Below are 7380 nucleotides of genomic sequence, written 5' to 3' on the forward strand. Positions count from 1 at the left end.
ACTGTCTATAAATACTATTTACTGAGGTAACCAAGTATCATCAATATGTGGGCTATACCCAGTTACATATATCCATCTCTGGCCAAAGAGGAAGTGTGGTAAAAATTCTGACCAGTGACTTGGGGGATGTGAGTACATGGATGTAAAAAACTGGCTCAGGAGGATTTCTACAAAGATTGAGTGGATCTGAATTTGAAGGTTTCCTGAACTCGGGGGAAAAATGTCTTTAGACAGGGTTACATTCCCCATATGGATTTGGCTCACAATTTGGAGATACTAAGATTCACAACTCCTGATGGAACAGCAAGTAAAGCCTGAGGTCAGGACAGCCTTGGTGCTATTATACCTTGTACACCAATTGAACCATTTCTGCTTAAAGAAACTCTGGATATTGACACAATGTTCTTGATATTTTATTATAGAGCTATTGACATTTGCTCTATGTAAGATTTACTTTGAAGACTATTTGGCAACTTCAGAAATTTGGAAATTTGACCATATAACACTCATACTGTACTGGTTGCCAATAGGTTTCTGGGTGCATACTTTGACCAGAAGCTAGTGATTATTATAATTATTTATGTCAATAAAATATACTTTGTTACATATTTCAAATGCTTTGGTTCCTTATTTAAGTGGGTATTTTTCCATAACACAGCAAATTATATTTTCAGTGCTGATCTTATAACCCTAAATTAATAGGTTCAATATTAAACTCAGATCTTTCTGCATGTGTGCTACAGCAAGTGTTCTGTGGCACTGAGCTCAATCTCTCATTCAAATTCTCTGAGCTACCAGTGTTTCCACTATCTTGAGCCTAGCTTGACTTAAATGAATAATCTGCTACCCAGGAGATGAAATCAAATCCAAGAAAATATTATGACTTGTTTTTCTTTAGATTTTTTTTAGCTGTATTAAAGCAGCAAGTCTATTTTCCCCCAACAATGAATAGTGCATTAAAAGATAGGTTGGTTCAGCTTCTAATTAAAATATTACAATCATCTCAATTTTTCTGTTTGATTAAGCATGCATATATGGCTCCTCCCAATATCTAAACAATGATAAAGAGGTATCTCTTATATACATAAACAAAACCATCAAAGCCTCAAAGCAAAGCAAATAAACCATATTGTCTCATGCAGTCAGACAAATGTTATCAAATACCTTCAGTTTTATAGAAATTAATGTTAAGATTATGGACTTTAAATTGCTTCTTTGATATTAGGAGTTCCTTCTAGTAGGACAAGCTAAAGATGAGAAAGGAGAAAGTTTTTGGAAAAGGGGTGGTAATGAAGCCATTATTAGAAAACAATGGAAGCAGACTCCCAGAGGATGACCAAGGAGACACTTACATTAACTCTTTTTCAAGAACAGAAACATTTGCATGGCAATGGGTCACACATGAAAAGGGTTCTTTTTTTTCTCCCAAATATGCATCCAGGAATTTCATGAGACTGAATTGAAACTGAGCTCTACAAAACAGGAACTGGAGTAGTCTAGCCTAGGCAAAATTCATTGAGGACATGATCAGGAACAGCATAACTGCAGGAAAAGTTATTCACATCAAGATATGGGAAGACATGGTATAGTGAATTGTGGATGAGAAAGGCTAGGCTAGATATAAGGATATTTGGGCTGTTAGTTTGATCTCTGAGCTTGGCGATTTGGCTGCAAACATTTCATCTCCATTCGGGGGGATATCTTCAGTGCGCTTTGAATTGTGCTCATCTGTCAGAGCACTGGCCTTTAACAGACGAGCACAATTCAAAGCGCACTGAAGATGTCCCCCCGAATGGAGATGAAATGTTTGCAGCCAAATCACCAAGCTCAGAGATCAAACCAACAGCCCAACTATCAACCCGAGCTACTAATATTCAAATACATCTCAATATAAGGATGTGTTCGTAAAAATATGGGCATGAAAGAAGTGTGTTCAGGGAAGATTGTGGAATTGTCATAATAGCAACTAACATGGAAAGGAAAATGTGCTGAAAAGAGGATTATTTCAGTCAATGATACTGAAAAAAATGGTGAGTAAAAGGGCAAATGTACCAATGTTCAGACAAAAGGCAGCATATTTTATATTTAGTGCAGCTGCAGTTTCCATACTAGTGTTCAATGACTTGGGCTTTGTGAAAATAAATGGAAGACACAATGTGGATTGCTAACAGACCATTTTCTCATAGCCCTATTGTATGTCTGTTGGGCATAAAAAACTTATCAACTAAAACTGAGTAATGTCTCAGTAATGATTCTCAATTTTCAATTATTTCAAGGAAACCTGTCCTCCAAATTCATACTTACATAAATAAATACTCTGACTACATTTTTGTTTGTGTACTTTGGAAATCCTGACAGAAAAAAATGGAAATCAAGGATTAAAAAAAAAGGAAACCTGGGTTCAGAGCATGGAGAAGGCAAATGCAGCCATATTTATTTATTTTATGTATTGGAAGCATTTGTATAGCCACCCATATTAAAACAACACTGGGCAGTTTACAACCAATTAAACAATATACAATCAACAACAATATATAAAAAGAGAAAGACCCACAAGAGGACATTTAAAGAAAGGGACTTGGAGCTTGTTTACACTGTCTGCTTTGGAGGGACAGCAGATATGCTCAGGAAAAAGTGATCCTGCAGATAACCATCCCATGTAGGGCTTTAAAATAATGTGAATGGATTTCTCATTCTTTCATTACTTATAGGCTGTCCCTTATCATGCAACACCTTTACATTTTTTATGATTCTGTCTTTAGTTTCCTTGAACACTTTGATGAAGTAAGAATGTAGAAGAGCAGAGGTAAAGTGGAATACTATGCTGAGGAACTTCTCTGTGTTGACCATGTATATTCACAAGCTCATTGTAATGTGTTGGATTACTGTTTTAATTGATTATTGATTGATTGATTAATTGATTATCCTGTCTTTGAAGTTGGCATTCTGGATTGATTATTATGTAAGGTGCAATTCTTGTAGACTCACTACAGTTCAGAAAGTTTCAGTAGAGTAAGCAGGAAAAAAATGTACTCCTAACTTAAGTGTTGTTGTTTTTTGTTGGATTGATTTAAAAAAATGGCTATGAGGTGGCCACAGGGAGGAAAATGCCTCTCATCCCTCTAGGTGGGAAAATGAGAAAACAAAATAGTAAAACAAACAAACAGAGGAAGAATAACACTGAACTGGTTGTACTGAGAAGAGACAACAGGGAAAAGAGAGGAGAGAAGGATGGTTAGCTTTATAGGAATTATTTGATGCTGCCACAGAAGACTGGACATTAGTATAAGGTTCTGCCTCACTTAGTTGTCCAAAGAAAGCAAAACTCTTGAAACTGACATTGTTTCAAAAGGAACTTTTATTGAAAGATAGTGAAAGCAGAGAGACAAGGCAAGATCTGAATATTCCCATGCGAAAACGTTACATTAAAACCTCTCTCTTCAAACTCCTCCCAACTGCCCAACTGCCCAGTCCATTTCCACCCAATCCAAAGGTGCGAAGTTGTTATGGGAACTGGAAGCTGAGAGAGCAATAAAGCACTGTTCCCAGGCATCGCATCCTCTCCTCACTGGAGTAGTGATAAGGCAGTTGGTCCCAGGCACATCCCTCCCGCCTTTCACACCAAAAGTGTGCAGAAGAACAAAGTGCAGAAGAACAAAGCGAAAAAAACATATCACAGAGAACTCAAAGATTCCCCCCTCCCAACAAAATGGCAGCGCCCCACATGGATATGAGGAGCCTGACATACTGCCCCCCTTAAAAGAAGGAGGAATCCAATTGGAAAAACAGAAAATATGAAAGTGGAGGGGAAAAAAATCCATTGATTAATTAAGTTTATCCGGGTAACGTGCATGAAAACATTTGAGTTACCTAGGCTCTAAGCTCTAAGTAACCTAAGCTCTAACATGTTTCTTGTGAACCCATTCATTTTGGAATGCTGGGAGATCTTTCCAATCCACCAAATACTGGGTGACTCCATGGTGTCTGCGTGGAATTCCAAAGTGTTGTTCACCCTTTACCACATTAGGTTGTGGTGCTGGGGGAGCTACTGGTCGTAAAGGCGAGGTTATCTCAGGCTTTAGGAAACTGCAGTGGAATACAGGGTGGATTTGTTTTAAGGCTTGGAGAGTTCTAATTCTACTGTGACTGGATTTATAATGCTTTTGATTGGGAAGGATCCCACAAATTTTGGGCCCAGTTTTTTAGAGGGTTGTAAGGATTGCAGGAACCGAGTGGACAGGTATACTCTATCTCCAATGTGGAATGGTTTGGATTCCATTCTCTTTTTATCTGTCTGGCCCTTTTAGGCTGCTCTGGTCTCATCTAGTGACTTTCTGACAACTGGCCAAGTATTCTGCAGCTGATTCATCCATTCCTTAAGGGAAGGGATTGTGGGTTCATTAGTTGGTAGCTCAGGCATTGGGTTGAACTCTTGTCCTGTGGCCACTTGAAAAGGGGTAAACCCAATGTTGGAGTGAACAGCATTCTTATAAGCTACTTCAGCGAATGGTAGGAGGTCAGTCCAATTATCTTCTGGTAGTTGCTAAAGCATCTTAGGTACTGTTCCAGAACTGAGTTCATTTGTTCTGTCCCACCATTCATTTGAGGATGGTGACTAGAACTCAGGCCCTGGTCTGTTCCCAGGAGGTCCAAAAATATCCTCCAGAACTTTGAAGTAAATTGAACCCTCCTGTCCAAAATTATGCAACATGGGGCTCTGTGTAGGTGGTAGACATGTTGGAGGAACAGCTGTCTCTGGGTTTGGGGATTCCATTCTTCCGCGTACAGGTTTCTCTAGCCACTCCGGGTTGACCACTATCAGATCTTGCCAGTCTCAGCTAGTTCTCCCAGAAAGAGAACTCTTGAAACTGACATTGTTTCAAAAGGAACTTTTATTAAAAGATATTGAAAGCAGAAAGACAAGGCAAGATCTGAATATTCCCGCATGAAAATGTTATATTAAAACCCCTCTCTTCAAACCCCTCCCAACTGCCCAGTCCATTTCCAGCCAATCCAAAGGTGTGAAGTTGTTATGGGAACTGGAAGCTGAGACAGCGATAAAGCGCTGTTCCCAGGCATTGCATCCTCTCCTCACTGGAGTAGAGATAAGGCAGATGGCCCCAGGCACATCCCTCTCCCCTTTCACACCTGAAGAGATACATCAAAGTGCAGAAGAACAAAATGAAAGAAACACATCACAGAGAACTCAAAGATTCCTCCCTCCCAGCAGAATGGCAGCATCTCGATAAGGATCTGAGGGGCCTGACAATTAGTCATATTAGTCATACAGAGATCTGAACAATTTTTGAGGCAAAGGAAATAGTTGTTGAAAAAATGTAGGGAATCTTATAGGAGGCACAGAGAGTGGAGCGTATTGAAAACCTTAATTGCCCCACAAAGACCTTTACAATTACAGAATTAGTAAATTACTAGTAAAAAATAATGTAGGGACATTTGGGGATCAAAGCCATTATTGGTTGCATAGCATTTTCAGGCTTCATAATAGCAAAAGAGAATCAGTTTTTGCATATACAATTAAAGTCAAAAAGGTGGCTGGATGTTGCAATGTTGAGGAGAGAAAAAAATGCTATTCTGTGGAGATGGCTACTAGAGATACTACAAAATTACAATTGTAAGTAAATATCAAAGGTGACATGAAACCAGCTCATACCAAAAAAATAATTGCAAAATCATACCAATATTATTAGAGACTAGGTTTGTTATATCAATTATACCACTAGAAAATTTTGAACTGCTTTTCAGACAAGCTAAACTAAAACCATAAGGAAAACTATTAAATCACATATTAGAGTTTAAGAACATTCTCCTTGGAATGATAACCATAACTGTAAAATTCAATAACCAGCAAGGTGTACTGGATATATCTGTTGTGAAAATAGACAGAAGAGCACTCTTAGGCTATGATTTGTGTCAATCACAGAAATAAGGAAACCCAGGCAGTTCTAATGAATACAAGGATTTATTGCAAACTTAAGCTCTCTACAAGAATCAGAACTACTAACGGTCAAAGCAAGAGATGAAATGGAATTCAAGGTCGGCTCGTTTTAGATCTCTTGTGGGCGGGAAGGGACTTGAGATTGATGATGCATTTGATCCCTTGGCCTCGGCTAAGAAGTCTGTTAAAAGAGTACAGATGCATCAACAGACTGCATGCCACATGTTCTATCATTGAGAGTAAGCTGAAAAAGTGCTAGATAATATAGTGCAGGGGTGTCAAACTCACAATGTCACGTGATGTGTCACGACATATTGCAACTTTTTTGTGATTGCCGGCAATGGGGTGGGCGCAGTTTTGCTATGATGCATCCGGCCCACGGACCGGCAGTTTAACACCCCTAATATAGTGCCTGCACCTGTATTCAAAAATAATATTGGCAATTTCAGATACATCAAAAGTAAAATAATATTACAAGATAATGTCATTACTAAGAATTACAGAGCAAAGAATGAAATCTGAATGACAAGATTTAGCATTGTATCACCCAACTTACAAATGAATAAGCCAAAAGGATCGTTCAAAGTTTCAAAAATATTTGTGAGCAATTTATGGGGAAAACATCACACCAAGTTAAAAGCTTTCTCAAAGCTAGCTTGAGAAAGAGCATTCAGGACAAAAAGTTGAAACATGGCATACTGACTGAAAAAAAGAAGCTGTGTCTGACATGGAAACTGGATGGTTATTCATGAGTTTCCATCAAAAATACCTGCTCCAAAAGTCAACAAACTGGTCTTACAAAGAGGCTTCCTGGTTGCCAGTACTATCATATATACCGAGTATTAGTTTAATTTCTTTGCATTAGAAGGTAATAATGCATAATGTAAGAATAATATAATATAAGGGGTAAAAATCTTAGCCAAAGGAATGGGATTTATTAGGTTGTGATTATTGATTGATTGATCCTATGAATGATACTATCTTGGCCTTGGCTATATATGTTATAATTCCTATGGACTAGTGTCTTGTTCAGTCAATAGAAAAGACATGACTTATGTGTGTCTTTCTCTGCGTGTTCCAGATCAAAGCATCAGCCAAGAATGTAACATTACTCAGAGTTATAACCTGAGGCAGATATCTATCAAAAGTGCTATAAAACATAACTTCAGAACACTTGCTTATATTATACTTTAAAGGTAATTTGGCCAGATGGCTTCTTTTAATCAGAAGAGAATTCTAGCTTCTGCTGCTCAGTTCAGGATGTGTAATAAAATGAACTTTATTTAATTTTCTAAAATAAGTAAAGCAGAGTGACAGTAATTAAAACTTAATTACAGTATAATGAATCACATTCAGAATGGTAAGGCAACTGTGATAATCACTGATTATCTTCCTGCCTATATTCTGTTAACATCAAACTGTGG

The sequence above is a fragment of the Protobothrops mucrosquamatus genome, unplaced genomic scaffold (genome assembly GCF_001527695.2).
Source record: "Protobothrops mucrosquamatus isolate PMUCROS unplaced genomic scaffold, P.Mucros_1.0 scaffold452, whole genome shotgun sequence".
Classification (NCBI taxonomy): Eukaryota; Metazoa; Chordata; class Lepidosauria; order Squamata; family Viperidae; genus Protobothrops; species Protobothrops mucrosquamatus.